This window comes from Brachyhypopomus gauderio, chromosome 19 (genome assembly GCF_052324685.1).
Source record: "Brachyhypopomus gauderio isolate BG-103 chromosome 19, BGAUD_0.2, whole genome shotgun sequence".
Taxonomy (NCBI): Eukaryota; Metazoa; Chordata; class Actinopteri; order Gymnotiformes; family Hypopomidae; genus Brachyhypopomus; species Brachyhypopomus gauderio.
Window position 1 is genome coordinate 8,169,438 of NC_135229.1, and position 16,425 is coordinate 8,185,862.

Genomic DNA, 16,425 nt, shown 5'->3' on the forward strand with positions numbered 1-16,425 from the left:
ACCAGATGCTGAGGAGAATTGTCATATGTTGCCTGCTTAAGAAGCTAAGTCAGGCCTGCGGTATTCACTACATGTCCGCCCAGGTAATGGACCGATTATTTTCCAGGTGTTCCACCTCCCTTGGTGATGCTGGTCAACCCCTTTGGACTTATACGACTCCACTTACATCCTTTCAATCTCCAGAAATCACCAGATCCTTTCTCTCCTTTATATTGGATTTGGACCACCACTTGGGGGATGCCCCTGAGCCAAGACTGGCTCTGGATGGATGTGAGACGCCCACAACTTCTTGATGTTTCAAATGACTGATGGATTGCTCTGCTGCATCCGACCTACGTCCTGATCGGACCTGGACTTGGGTGTTTCGTACAGTCGGAGTCTCTCAGTTGGAACATGAGTCTCTCTTTCTCCTGTCCGTATCCCAGTCAGATGGATTTCAGAGGTAGTGTGAGGGTGTTTCTGCCAAACAACACCAGAAAGGCACCGCGGGATGCCCATCCACTTATGAATGTAGGCCGCTCTTCGAAATGAAAGATTGCGGGACTTTGTTGGCTTTATCTTCAAACGGGCCCAAAAGTTACTAAAATCTTTTCAGGAGCCTGGAGGTGCATTCAGCTGTCTGAAGGAGTGTAACATCTTCTATAGAGCTTTGTAGGGCTGGCAGCCTCTGCCCTTACTGTTATTTGACTGTACAGACCATCTGCCTGCTTCCAAACAGGATCATTTTAAATGTTGCAGTGAAATGTATCTCTTTGTGATGTGCTTGCTATTGTAAATCAAAATGTCTTCTGTCCACAGGCACAGCAAGAACATTAATAAACATTTCTTGGCAAAAAAAGAAGAAAAAAAAGTATCTTGTTAATTTTTATTCTGGGGGTAATTAACAAATAAACAAAAGCAAACAACATATGCCACCAAAGTCAGTGTTGGTATACGTGTCCCTCACAGCTCTACCATCAATGTGCTCTAACATCCAACCGCACTCCTGGCATCTTTTCTTTCTGCGGTGTTGCCACATTGTTCAGGCTGCTACAATGTCACAGACACACAGGCTACTTTAATGGGATGGATGCCTCTGTGACCAGGGAATGTAATTAATATATTAAGGAAGCGCTTAAGTGCAAGACAAACATTTCTAATTTCATGGCAGACTGTTGTCTTTCTTAGGTTCTTAGGTGTTCTCCATACCCGATGCTGTAAATAAATACGCCACTGGCAAAGAAGCGCAAAGCAAACAGATAATTTTGGGTTTGGTTAGAGCTTTACTATGTCCAGTTTTGTTTTTAATATATAGTGTCTTCCGATTCTGTAGCGCTCAAATAAGTGGTCATCTGGAAAGCCCAGTGGATCTGTCCTATCCTGGAATGACCTTGGAGCTGATACTCTGATTGCTCTGCACACTACATGCACTCCCTCATCGACTGGATTGGCTACAAATGTGCATGACATGCCAGAGCCTACAACCTTCACTGTTAGCTGGTCTTTTTATAGCCTATGTTTAGGTTATTGGTATCACCTGTATGCAAATCTTGGTAAGGTCTGTACCCATTCTCTTTTTGCACCATCAAGTTAACTGAACATGATTTGTATAAATGCTTGTATGAATTTGAACACAAAAGAGGAAGTATGACAATAAATATACACTCAAAAGTAACTTCACCTAAAGTACTGTTATTATTAGTACTCAGGTACAAATAATTGTAGTTTTTGTGATATATATATATATATATATATATATATATATATATATATATATATATATATATATATATATATATATAGTCTATGCCCACCCCTAATATATATATATATACACCTATATCGATGTAACACCGTGGGTATCATGGAGCGATAAGGAGGCAGATGCAAATGCTGGGAACGGCGAGATTTATTAAAGGGCAATCGAAAGTCAGGGTCGTATAAGCAAGCCAGGGTCAAATCGGAGAGGGAGTCAGACATTTAAACAGATTTCCAAGACATACAAACCCTAACAAAACGAATACATTTTACATTGACGAACACCAAACAAATGGGCTGTAGGGAAAACAAAGATAAGCAAAGAAACAATAGAAGCACAGGGCTGAAAAACAAGAGGTAAGAGACTAAACTACAGACAGGTGACAACAATGGTAAGGGGCATGGTTACAAATAGACAAAGGTGTGGCAGGGGAACACATGGAAAACAAAAACACTAGCACACTAGCACATGGAGAAACAAAACAAAGACGTGAGTGACAGATGGTGGTGGGGTCAGGTATGCCAGTCAAAAGAAACAGTTCAAGTGAATTTCATTCTCACGAGTGTAGCATGCGCAGGAAGAAGGAAGCAAACGGGTGTCTCCAACTGAAGAGCTTAATGACAAACCAAACATAAAAGTGCATTAAATGGAATAAAAGAAGGACAACATAACAATCATAACGACAACTATCATCATTTGTAAAAAACTTTATAAAAGACATGAAATAATAACAATCCCCAGGTGTGGAGAACAACACACAACCTGAGGGAGTCGTGGCAATAAATCACACAGACAGAACATGTGAAACATGTAATTGAGGCTTCGAGGTGGGGAGGCACCATCACTGTACCTCCCACCAAATGCATTCTGGGAACACCCCAGGGCACATACAGCATCACACCACCCAGAGTCTAGGACACAGAGGATGCCTTATCTCCCAAGCCCTGATCAGGGAGACATTGTGGTGAGCATGGTGACCATCCTCTTCTTCAATGAAGCCTTCTCCTTGCCAACTAGGTAAGGAGGCTTGTAGAATCCACCCATTCCCTATGTGAGGGAACCTCAAGGGTAACTCTGCAGCAACATGAGATGGCAGCACCCAGTCAGTTTGCTTGAGGGGGCCCCTCTCTTGAGCTCCAGTTGACTAGGTGCAGAGACAGCGCTTCCATTGTTCCATGTCTGACTCCTTGGACATGGCAGGGAGATGTAGCTCCCTCTTGGCGACTGGAAGCAGAGCTGGTGACCTCCTGGTGGAGAACGTGCAGAAAAAAGGAGGAGTCTTCAACTGAAGAGTTTAATGAAATGAACGAAAACAAAATCAAATATAAAAGTGCGTTAATGTTAACAAAAGAAAGCCAACGTGACGTAAAACAGAGCAGCTCGATTCGACTCCTTGGTGAGGGGGAGCAGAGAATGAAGTGAACACAGGCCACCTGTTTTAATAAATTAATTTAAAACAGATATGTGAAATGCCAACAAAACATAAACAATGCCACTCCCGTATATCAGAGACTACTGGCAGGGGGACACCATACATTTTCATATATTTATGTCACCTCTAGCCCCGCCCACATCTGTCAAGTCTGTGTTGTTCATGTAGCCATGTGCTATCTGTCTGTCTTGGACCTGTTGTGATTTTGGGTTTATTTTTGCTTAGCACTAGCATTAGCAACAATATATTTTGCTTACCATTAACATAATATAGTAATTGGACCTGTTGTGATTTTGGGTTTATTTTTGCTTAGCACTAGCATTAGCAACAATATATTTTGCTTACCATTAACATAATATAGTAATTAAATATAACTACTACATTAGATGTGTTTAAGCTGTAAACCCTAAGAAGGGCCTTGGGAAATCATGATGTGTAAGGAGTTTCAAAGGGAAGATGACCCGGTCAACGGGAAGTTGAGGACCGCAGTGTTAGACTGATGAAGGAGAAGTACAACATACCGGTGTAGGACAGCATCCCTTTGAACAGATATTCTAATATGTTGAAACAAATGGAAAAGTCATGTCTGCTTGAACAGCAAAATCATGTTTGCTCAAACGACACCACCATGTAAGGTATAGAAGAAGATCTAAGCGTTTGGGGGCGGAGAAATCGTATATAAAGACGTCATGTACACTTGTTGGGTCTCTCTGATGTAAATGTTAGGATGTGAGATGTGAGAGAGATATCTCTGTTTTAATAAAGGCCTTTTTGATATTGCTATAATTTTGGTATGGTTGTTCCTGCTATCTCCTTCCCATCAAACGAACGCGCTGGGCTATAGTGGTTGATAGAAGTTTAAAGCCCTCAACAGACCCTCCTTATGTTTTGAACCCAGCCCCTCGTTATTGTGTTCAGGTGTCCCTTGTCTAGTCTGGTGTATATAAGCCCTGTGTTTTGTCTAGTCTAGTATTGCACATTCATGTCTTTTGTTCTACAGTAAGCACTACTCCTGATTTCTTAAAATATTAAAGAAATATATTAAAGCTGGTTAAAAAGGTCATTGCCTAGGTCATTACATGCAAATGTGCTGAACATGTCATAATCACTCGGGCATAATTTTACATTTCTTAAAAAAAAAATTTGTTACATTTTGGTAATTTATCCTAACTTGATTTAATTGTTCACCGGTGAATCTTGGCATTCAGTTACAGTAAGAAAAGGCCATGTACAGGGTGAACAGCCAAGAAGAGGGGTAAAACTGTGTGACGTAAGGCTGAGGGGACAAAACAGAGGAAGAGATAGGAGGGTCCATGTCCATAGGTTTGTCCCAGGTAAAATAAGGCTGACAATTGTGGACCATGTTTTACATGTAAGTCATGGTCTTACAGTGGTTGAAGCTGGTTGCCGGGTGTAGCCGAATATTGGAAGAACAACTGTGTTTTCAATCGTTCAAGCATTTCATAGAGAAAATGTATGTAATTCAGAAATGTGCACTCTGCTGTAAAGCTGCACATTGACATAAATTCTGAATGTTATTCAATTTTATGTTTTGCATTTTTGCATTTGCATTTTGCATTTATATCATACAGGACATCAAGACTAGCTCTTAGGGGGGCAGGTCCCATTTTCACACCTCAACAAGAGGAGGCTGTATGTGCTCAGGTTGTTTTGCTTGTGTAGGGTTAAGTTTCTAATGTTGCAGTTTTTGCAGTCAAACAGTTGTCTGTTTTTTTCTGAATTTCAATCAGATTTGTTTTTGTCAACAAATTGCAGTGCAAACAATAGTCAGACAATATTGCTGTATAAATTTGATTTTGATTCCAGTCCAATTTGTTGCTATCAGTCTCCTACGTTCAGTCAGGTGTAACTTTGTGTTCTGTGTAAGTTTTTATTTTGTGTGTAACATGTATTGTTTCATTTGATATACCACAGAATGTGCAGGAGTCTTGTAAAGCTAGTTTCCATCAGAATATACTTACAGTCTGCTCTGACAACATGGCTAAGTATTTTGACTGCCTTGTTCATAGGCAATGACACACAGACTAGATATTCTGATGGCACTGACAAATTGAATGACCTAAATATTTGCTTTTGAAGCAAAAACAAAGAATGAGTGAGTGAAGTATGTGCTTTTGCAAGTACTTCATTGCACTAACTGTTTTGAGAAATGCACTAGTTGTGATGCCAATGTAAACCATGATGTGAAAAATGCCCCAAATCGACTGAGAAAAACTGTAAACTAAAAGTAGCCAATATTGACCAGACAGCTCAGAAAAAGTCCTTGTAGGCAAATCTGTCCATTTGGCGGCTATCTTGGCAACACCTCCATGCAGTGAATAATAAAGTAATACAAGACCAGCCTCATATATCTCTGAATTAGAAGGGACTTATTTGTTCGAAACTAGATGAAATATTGTTTCAAATATGTATTTCAAATCACTGGTACACGTTAAAATTGCATAAAACTGGCCTCTTTCTTCATAACATATATCAAATAACAATAACTCACAACTAGAGGGACAAAGATTTGATGACACTGAACTTAGAGGCTCCTCTTTTACTGATAAAGCCATCAGTATGAGGTGAAGTGCTGTGCTTTGTATCATCAGCTCATTGTTTATACCAAAATGATGGCTATTTCTTAAAATTATAATGTATCAAAAGTATCAAAATCAGTTTATGTCAATGAGGATGCTGTGTTTTGAATCAGATGTTGCATATAAGATATTTCATGAATGGTTTATATTAATGTTAGATAAAAAAACAAAGGGTTTCAGCCTGAGGATGGAGGGATGATGTCACACAGTCCAACCCACAGGACTACACTTCCCAGCACCTGTACCCCATTATACGTTACTATTTACGGAACTGTTACACTACAACTGACGTATTGACGTATTGCCAAACTACCTTGTGTATTTTGTGCTACTGAACATTTGTCATTTCTATTGCTGATTCTATTGCTGAATCAGTTTTTGTCCCTATACTGCTGTCTTTTGGACTTGTCAGTTTAGTGGATTGACATTTGGAATACGACCTCTCTGGCCGGTTTTGAACATTCTGCTTTTTAGATTGTGTTTTGGATCAGTTTGCCGTCTCAGACCTATTGCCTTACATTTGTTTCTGACCTCCATCAATAAAACCCTTTTTCTTTGTGTTCAAGTGACCACCTTTGACTTGGTATGTTGTATATAACAAAAGGGTTAGACAGAGAATAAAAGTCTATAGTAGTAGTGGTGCAGTTCTAGGGCCCCCAAGTGGTGCGACAGAATAACATTTGCCCCATCATTGGAAGCTTGCCTGTTCAATCCCTATTGATGGCACAGCTATCTGTGGATAGGAGTCCAAAGAAGAAGATTGGCAATACGCTCTGGGTGGGATGGATGGCATTGCTCCTGCTTCCCATAATTCACTGCAGTACCAACTGTGTGTTTGTGTACATCTGTGTATTTGCTCTTTCAGACAAAGGGCAGTTAGCACTATCCTCAGAGTGTACTGGGCCACCCTCCATCACAACCCAAACATCATCAAAAACATGTGGCAGTTGGCATCATGTATCATGGAGGAAGTATGTGCTTGGTGCACCCCCTATAGTTGGTAGTTGCTACATGACAAGGAAGCATAGATATCTAGTACGTGAATTGGCATAACTAAATTGGGAGAAAACGGGATAAAAAAAAAACTAAAGAAAGTTTAGTAACTACCCTGGAGGAGTGCTGAAATAAGTGGGATGGTGAGGATGAAAAAGAAAAGAAGTGTCAGACTATTGGTGTGCAATGCTGTTGTTGCTCATTTGATTCAAGCTTGAATTTTGTTGGATCACAGATATAAAGGAAGTTTTAATTGTAGGTACAAAAAAGAGAGAATGCTGATTTTAGGAATGGAAGTATGAAAAAGCAAAAGGGCATAAGGGTTAATTAGAGTACCGTCAGTATTAAGGACAGTATGGTTAGCTTTTTTATACCAATTTTGGTGAATCTTGAAAAATGAAGAGATATCAAAATCAGTGACTTTACCTCCATAAAATGGAGGGATTAAAGAAAAAACAGAAGGGCCTGACGGATTAATGTTATCAAGATAAAAATACATTCTGGTGCTTGGGGCCAGTTGTTGAATTTTTGTTTGGTGGCTCTAGAAAAATAAAGGAGTATAAAAATCAATAGGATTCTATTGGAGACAGACAGGATGGATAACAGAAAGAACAGTCAGATTGATTAGTGCTGTCAGTATTGCGCTTTTGGCCATCCACTGAATAGTTACACAATTTCTTTCATAGCCAAGGCTTTAAAATCCATTGTTTTCGAAGACCATGAAAATAAATGGTTTCTATGTAAGCACAGAGGTGAAAGAAAGAGTCAAAAAATGTGCCATCCATATGAAAGGTAGTTTGGTGATAGGTGGTCAGCTGTTTAGTGCATATACAAATTTTAGATGGTTGTAGCTTGACAGATCAATGAATATTAAGATCAATGGATTCATTTGGCAAAAAAAAATGAAAGGAAAAAAAAAAATATATATATATATACAGTTGTGATCAAATTTATTCAACCCCCAATGCTGCGAAGGGTTTTATGGAATTCAGTGCACATTTGTAATTGTGTTCATAATGAAATCTTACAAGGACTTGTTAAAGAACTAAATGCAACTAAGATAGCATCAATTTTTTTTGTCATAAAGTATTAAATGGCCTTTTTGTGATTTCTTCATTGACACAATTATTCAACCCCTTTACGACTACCACTCCTAAGAACAGAGGTTCATTCCAGTGTTTTCCATCAGGTATTGAAAACATCTGTGGATGTCAACGAGCAGCAATCAAGCATGATAAGCACCAATTAGGCAGATTTAAAAGGACTGTGATACTCAGCTCCTTCTAGACATCTACTGGTGTGTTTCCAAGCATGGTGAAGGCAAGAGAATGGTCCCAGAAGACAAGAGAAGAGGTTATTGCTCTTCACAAGAATGGCAATGGATATAAAAAGATTGCGAAGTTGTTAAATATTCCAAGAGACACTATCGGAAGTATCATTCGCAAGTTCAAGTTAAAGGGCACAGTGGAAACGTTACCTGGTCGTGGCAGAAAGAAGATCCTGACCGCGACTGCTGTGCGCTACCTGAAGCGTAATGTGGAGAAAAATCCCCGCGTGACTGCTAAGGAACTGAAAAAAGACCTGTCAGATGTGGGCACTGAAGTTTCAGCTCAGACAATAAGGCGCGCACTGCATAACGAAGACCTCCATGCCAGAACGCCCAGACGCACCCCCTTGCTGACTCCAAAGAACAAGAAAAGTCGACTGCAGTATGCCAAAAGTCATGTGGACAAGCCACAAAGGTTTTGGAACAGTGTACTGTGGTCAGATGAAACTAAATTAGAACTGTTTGGGACAATGGACCAGCGCTATGTTTGGAGAAGGAAGAACCAGGCTTATGAACAAAAGAACACCTTGCCTACTGTGAAGCATGGCGGGGGGTCAATTATGCTTTGGGGCTGTTTTGCTTCTAATGGTACAGGAAAGCTTCAACGTGTGCAGGGTACCATGAATTCCCTTCAGTACCAGGAGATCTTGGAGGAAAATGTGATGGAGTCAGTCACAAACCTGCGGCTTGGGAGACGTTGGACCTTCCAACAGGACAATGATCCGAAGCACACATCCAAGTCCACTAGAGCATGGTTGAACATGAAAGGCTGGAACATTCTAGAGTGGCCATCGCAATCACCAGACTTAAATCCAATTGAGAACCTCTGGTGGGACCTAAAGAAGGCAGTTGCAGTGCGCAAGCCTAAGAATGTGACTGAACTGGAGGCTTTTGCCCATGAAGAATGGGCTAAGATACCCATAGGTCGCTGCAAGACACTTGTGTCAAGCTATGCTTCACGCTTGAAAGCTGTCATAACTGGAAAAGGATGTTGTACTAAGTACTAAAAAATAATGTCACTAGGGGGTTGAATAAAACTGATAATGATGTGAGCACAGTAAAGACATTTGTGGTTATTCCATCATAAATATTATGTTATGTTTGTCTAATTTATAAGTGCCTCTTTGATATAATTGTAAATAAGATGACTGAAATGATCAAAATCAATGTCAAACTGGCCAAAACACTTTATTTCAGTGGGGGTTGAATAAATTTGATCACAACTGTATATATATATAAAGAATAAAGTCCAAGGCATGTAGGGCCAGAAAATGAATGATAAAATATGATAGAAATATGAGAGGTGGATAAGTAATTTCCATCACTAATGAGTTGACAAGTGGCAAACATACAAATCTCAGAGATGAGCTAAGTAGAAGCTGTGCAGCTAGGTGGAGTGGGGTGGGGTGGGATGGGGTAGAGTGGGGTGGGGTGGGGTAGAGTGGAGTGGGGTGGGGTGGGGTAGAGTGGGGTGGGGTGGGGTAGAGTGGAGTGGGGTGGGGTAGAGTGGAGTGGGGGCAGAGATCTGCTGCTGTTGAGAGGATATCGGTTCCAGAGCCTCAGCTTTCTCACTGAGACTCATGTGGTTTTAGGATTTCACGCTCCCAATTATGTAGAAGAAAAACACAGGAGACATTCTGTGATCCTACTGTCATTGTTCATTCAATAATGCACAGTACAATGATAAAAAAAACAAAACCTCATGCTGATGATGCACATACAAAAATAAGTCTTAACAATGGTAGTGTGTATGGGTCCACACTACTCAAAATCTAATGTAGATTATACTGTACAGATTATAGTTGAACGTTTGTGAAGAACCATGTTTGCGAACCATGGTCATTGTTAAAAAAAAACAAAAATTTATTCTTATGAAATGAACATGCAATTGTCAATTTTGAAATCAGGCAATATATTTTAATTATTCCAACGCAAGTAATCTCTCAAAAACAGAAAACCTGCCAAGTGCAAAAGCATGTGAACTCTTTTAGTCAAAAGACTTTGGGCCAATCCAGAGTGCAAATCTTCTTTCTCTTAAGACATTCCTTGATAGTTTTGCTAGAATGCTTTGGGTCGTTGTCTTGTTGCATAATCCATTTCTGTCCCAACTTCAACTCCCTGACTGATGACAGGAGATTTAAGAATTTGTACGAGTATGGAGTCTTTGGAGAATATGGAGTTATCCAGGTTCGGAGGCAGAAAAAACAAACATTTAAACAGACAACTTTTTTCTTTCTTGAGAGAGGAGGCTTCCTTCTAGCAACTCTCCCATGAATGCCATGTCTATCGTTTTTTTACTCAATTATGCATGTACATTTATTCTAGATGCTACCAGAGAGGTCTGCAACTCTCTAGAGGTGATAAGTGGGTTGGCCTTTACCCAAATACTTTTTCTGGTGCTTCTTGGTGTACATTTTGATGGCCGTCCACTTCTGGGAAAAGTTGCAGTGATGCTGAGTGCCTCCATTTGTAAATGATTTGTCTTCCAGTGGATGGAGATGGAATCTTTTGGAGATGGCTTTTCTTAGACTGGTGGGCTGTGACCTTCCTCCCTCTGTCCTCGAATGTCTCTTTTCCTTCATGCCTTGTTGATCTGTGTGCTTTACGCATTGGCAGTGGTTTGGGTGGATTCCTCTCCCTTTTAATCAGTGTGGCTCAAATCTTTTCCCAAGGATGTCTCATTTCATTGGTCTGCTTAATTGATTACTTGAGCACTCATATGTTTCACCTGAGTCTTTTACATAATTGAATTTACCAAAGCAGCTGTGGTTCAGTTACTGTTGCACATGCTCTGATTCCATGTTTCACGTGGTCTGCTGTCAAGACATACATTTGCCTCAAAAAAGCAAATGGAACTGATGAACATAAACCTGTCTGGTGATGATAAAATAGGACAATCGTGGAAAACAACAGAAAAATCTAAACTACTCAAAGAATTCACAAAGTTTCAAGCAGCACTGTATATTACATTACATCTATTATAGGAGTGTGATAGCTCCCCTTCATATGATTTCTGTTGTAGAGTAGATGTAGGAGAAATAATATAAATGGAAAGAGTAAAATGAGAATAAAAGAATAAGTAAAAACCACGAAATATTAGAAAAAAAGGAACTGGATTGCTAATCACACTAATCAGATTTCCCATGGTTCAAACTCTTATGCTAATACCTCTGATGCAATCTGTTGCACCTCTTTAGGACATGCCCTTTCCTTGAAAATATTTTTTTCAGCATTCATCTAGATTGAGGGAGAAAAGATTCAGCATATGTTAAAAAATAAACATTAGCATTATCCACTTGACCAGCAGTGTTTATTGAGTACCAGCTACATACACTATATTTACCCATATAGTTATCAACTCAGCTGTGTTCTAACTATAAATATGCTAGCTAAGTTTCTTACATCCTTTCTAATAACATATTTGAAAAGTGTCAATTCTGTTAACTTGAATGCATCAGTTTTGGACAGAATTGAGCAAAGATGTGTGTGACGCTAACCAATTGAGAACTCTGGATTGACTCCGCAAGCATCTCCTCTGCTTCATATGAATATATATTCACATATAAATAAATATTTACACATATATTGTACATATGTACACAATGTAAACCGCACATTGATCATGCATAGAAGTGTGCATGTGTAACGTAATTGAATGTCAAGAATGACACCTGATACCCTCCTACCTAGATTCTGCTGCTCATAGCAACACCCTCTCTCTGCTGTTTATATACACCCACGTCTCACTTCCTGGTTGCGAAATATTGCCAATGTTGCAAACTGAGTGTTTCAATCTCCCGTTTGATTTCCTGTGCACCGATTTCTGCTTACTCCCTAGACCTCGTCTCCTGGCTAGCCCCCTGGTACTTCTCGGACTCGGCTACCCCGTTGCGACTTTGGACAGGCCTGACGACCCCAAGTTCAATATGCGAGTTAGCACTTGCACGCCGATTACCAACGTGTTGCCTTTTGTTTACTCATTCTGTCAAATAGAGCATTGTGCTTTTGCACATGGATCCCTCTCAGTCTCGTCACATTACATGAAAATAAGCTCACTGAATTCAATCAATCAAAGTTTATTTGTATAGCACTTTTAACAACTCAAGTTGTCGCAAAGCAGCTTTACAGGGTTTACAAGGTTAACAATACTATGGGTCCAGAACCCTAATGAGCAAGCCAAAGGCGACAGTGGCGAGGAAAAACTCCCTATGATGGTGGGAAATAGGAAGAAACCTCGGGAGAACCAAGACTCAAAAGGGAACCCATCCTCCATTGGGCGGCCCGTTAACACACAAATACACAAGTCACACACAATTCACACAATCAGACTAGGTAAAAGGTAGAATTGAAAGTTCTGGGTTTTGATATTGTCACTGTAAATGTCTGTTGATGAATGCCAGGCTTCCATTCCGTGTCGGAGCAGTGATGCTGGTATTGTAGGCTCCGACTGCAGTGTTACTCCCCAGGTGAACCCCGGTATCAGCACATCCACCGGCAGCCAGACCATCCCCCAGGTGCCTGCAGGTGCCTGTATCCAATCGTCTTGGGTAGAGCCATGCAAGAAGATAGATAATACAGACTGAGTGGACATGAATTTAAACCACCATTGATTTAAATGTACGTAGCTCACGTGCCAGTGATCAGCATGTGGCTCCGGCAGACTAATCTATAGCAGCATAACTAAAGGGAGGGGTTCAGAGGTGACCACAGGCATGAGGGCTCCATGAGACATTGCTTTTTGAGTGTGAATTCAACCAAAAATATAGTATAGCATTCTGGTCCTTACTATCACATCTTATAATGTTTGATTTTTAAAATTCTGGTTCTGGTTCATTTCAGCTGGTTTAAAAGAGTTGGGAGATATTCTAGCCAATCAAGTTGTTTCCTCAAACCCCTCTGTGCACTTCAAATTTTAAGCAGTTTTTTAAACTATTTGTACTTCTATATTTCAATGCACAATGATAATTCACAATTCAATGTAAAGTATCATTTCACTTCCAGTTGAGCTCATCCCTGTTTCACACAAGCAAGTAAGCAATTTTGAACACACACTGTCCATGAAAGTACCCATCCATCCCAGGAAATATCCCACTAGTCAGGGGGTGGAGCTAATCCCCGGTAAATGTGGAAATGGAACCACGGAAATGTCACTAGTCCGCCACATGGTCAACACACACACTCACAACCTAACATGTCTTTGGACTGTCTTTAAGTCTCCTGTTTTCGCAGGGAAACTACCGTATTTTACCCCTCTTCCCGTCGTCCTCCCCTATTAATATTTTCCTGTAAATTTCCTGTATTATAATATAATATTCTTTTCCGGCTTTGACAAGGTGGTCAGACTTATCTTTTGCTCCTGTACTCCCTTCCGTGGTCTTTGCTTAGCTTAGCTTAGCTTCTCTGTCTCGTCTTAGTACCCTGACGCTGCTCTTCGAATTTGAACAAAGACAATGGAACTGATTAGGTGGTCTCTCAACGCAATTGACACTATTTTTTCCATGAGGACTCATGGTGTGGGAGAACCCACATGTCCAGACGAAACGTTCTTAGCTGGATATGTGTTTGACTCATGGGGAACGTGGCGTGGTTTGTGTCTCGTGCCACTCTCTCCCTGGTAGATGTTGAGGACATGTTTCTATTTGGAACTTTGATCACTGGGTTTCTGCTGATTAGGCATTGCCCTGGAGTATCGGGAAATTTTAAGAGTGGGGTCAGTTACTGAACACCCACGAAAATTGCCCAACATGATTGATGCGATGGGTAGAGTTGTTGGAACGCAGACTGTGACAGTTAGTAAAAGCTTGGATTTGATCGTGGAGGGTCTCTCTGCTTTACATGTCAAGCTGGATCAGTTGGGAGACCGCCGACTTAAGAGGAGTCTCGTGCTCAAGGACAGGCTCCTTTCTAAATTCTTCATTTCGCTTATCTACATTGGCGCCCAAACAAAATTCTCCCTGATTGTCGTCGTCTTGGTTACCTGCTCCTTCCCCCACCCGGAGACTGTCAGAGATGGCTCTCACCTTCCACCGCGAACTTTGACACAAAAACTGTGTGCCAGGCTTCTGGCTCCCACCTCCCCATCTAGATGAATCACACCTCCCTCTGCTTGACTGTCTGTGTTATCAATGCTTGTATGTGTTATGGGGATTTTTTTGCATGCACACAGACTGTTGTCCTGTTGTGAGAATAATCTGTGTGAGATTTGATCTTTTGGGGGGGGGGGGGGTAAAATGGACACAAATTGAGTATTATATCGCAACCGATCGATCACCAGTGGTTGGCGAACTAGTAACTCATTGAATCATAGACGTAGATCAGAGATAAATAAACTAGATTTTTTTCAGCATGAGAAATCGGATGTATGGCGTGTGAAGACAGTCAAATGCATGTGTCTCACGCTCATTGCATGACAGTTGGCAATCCTGTTGGAAGTACATACTGAGAAGTACATTACCAAATCAAATCAAATTAAAGTTTATTTATATAGCACTTTTTACAACAGTTGTTGTACAAGCCCCAGTGAGCAAGCCAAGGGTGACAGTGGCAAGGAAAAACACCCTGTCACGTTGTGGGGGGGCCCCCTACCGGTCGCCCCCGGTTACAGCGGCAGCGGTCCTGTTTTTGGTCACGTGATGTTCGTCCCTCAGGTGGGCGGGACCCGTGATCCGTCTCACCTGAGGGTCGTTTGTTCGTCTATATATGTCTTGTCTTTGTACCAGTTGACTGCTGGTTATTATTTCCTTCATTTGGAACAATGCACGGGTTTTTGGTTTGCACACTTTCTATTAAACCATCCTCTTTCCCTGAGACTTGGCGTGATCGCTTCCTTTTTGAGTTGCTCACCCGGCCTGTCACAGAATAACCAGCCACCCTTTCGGAAGCTGCCAGTCTCCTTTGCTTTCTCCTTCGTTCGTGGTCATGTCTCGTGGTAAGTGTTTGTCTACGTGCTGTGTGTTTGTCATGTTTTGTCCGAGAGAGTGTTGAGTCTGTCCCCACTCGTCCCGCCGTGTTTAAATGTTGTTTGTGTTAAAACCCGTAAGTCACACGGCGGTGACTAGAGCTGGGGACCAGTAGACTCCGCTCTCACCCAGCGAAACGACCGGTGCCTCACATTGCGCACGTCCGTGGTTCGTTATCGTCTGTATGTGTGTGTGTATGTACGTTGTGTTGTTGTAATAACGACGCGGACGTGAGCGAGTGTGTGTGTGCCGTGGTGTGTGTGTTGCTGGTGGTGTTCGTGTGTGTATGTAGACGGGTCCGCCGATGCGTGCTGCGCGCTAGAACACGGGTGACGCGAATCTCTCGGCTCCTTTCGCCTCGCTCACCCGAGATCCCGCGGTGACGGGGGTGAGCGACAGCGAGCCCGAGAGACGCGTCGCTGTGGGCGTGACGCGCAAGATGCTCGCGTATAGCTCTCTCTCTCCAAAGATCTGAGGATCCCGTGGTGAAAACGGTGGGAGAGAGAGAGCTGGAGTAGGCGCGTGACGCTCCGCAGAGCGCGCGCGTCGGTGGGTCCTGTCCGTTTGTTTGTGTTCTGTCTTTGCATGTTCGTTTTGTCCTAGAGTGTAGCATGCTTTGTTTTATGTAATTCCTCTCTTGCCCCCCTCTTCACTGTATGTGGGGAGGGGCCCATTAGAGGTCCCGTGCCACTGGATGTGGCACGGAGGGCATCTCGGGTGCGTCTGTGTTATATGTTGTGTTTGTGTTTTTTGTTTTGTTATTCCCCAGAGGGGCCCCCCCTAAATATGTTTTGGGGGGGGAGCTATGGGGTTCCTGAGCCACGGCATGTGGCTCAGAAGGCGCTGCTCCATCAGGAGACCTGACCGGTTGGGAGGGACTCCTGAGCAGGGAGGAGCCCCTGTACCCCTTTGTAGGCTGAGGAAGCCTGGGGTGTATGGACAGGGTGTCTCCTCATGCCAAGAAGGGGTCCCTTCCCCCCTGTGTAAAAGGGGGGTCAGTGGTCAGAGCAGTGCACGTTTTGTGTTGTGTTGTCTGTGTGCGTGTGTGTGTGATGTGTTGCAGGTCGCTCCTGGTGGTGGACTGCGGCACTCCCGGACCTAGTGGGGTCTCCAGGAGGAGACCCCCTCCTTCGAGCTCGGGGTGACCAGCGTGTCCCTGATGCGCATTGCCAGGGCCCTGGTCTCTGGCGCTCCTGGGTTGGGTGGAGGAGTCCACCTTGAGATGAGGGGCCCCGGGAGGGGTTCACTCCCCAGGAGGCTGGGGTGACCCCTAGCGAAAAGGGCAGGGGTCAGCTCCGAGCGAGGAGGTAGGTTCGGGAGGTAGTCAGTAGAAGCCGTGGCCGCACCCCAGTGTGGTGGCCTGCACACATCCACAC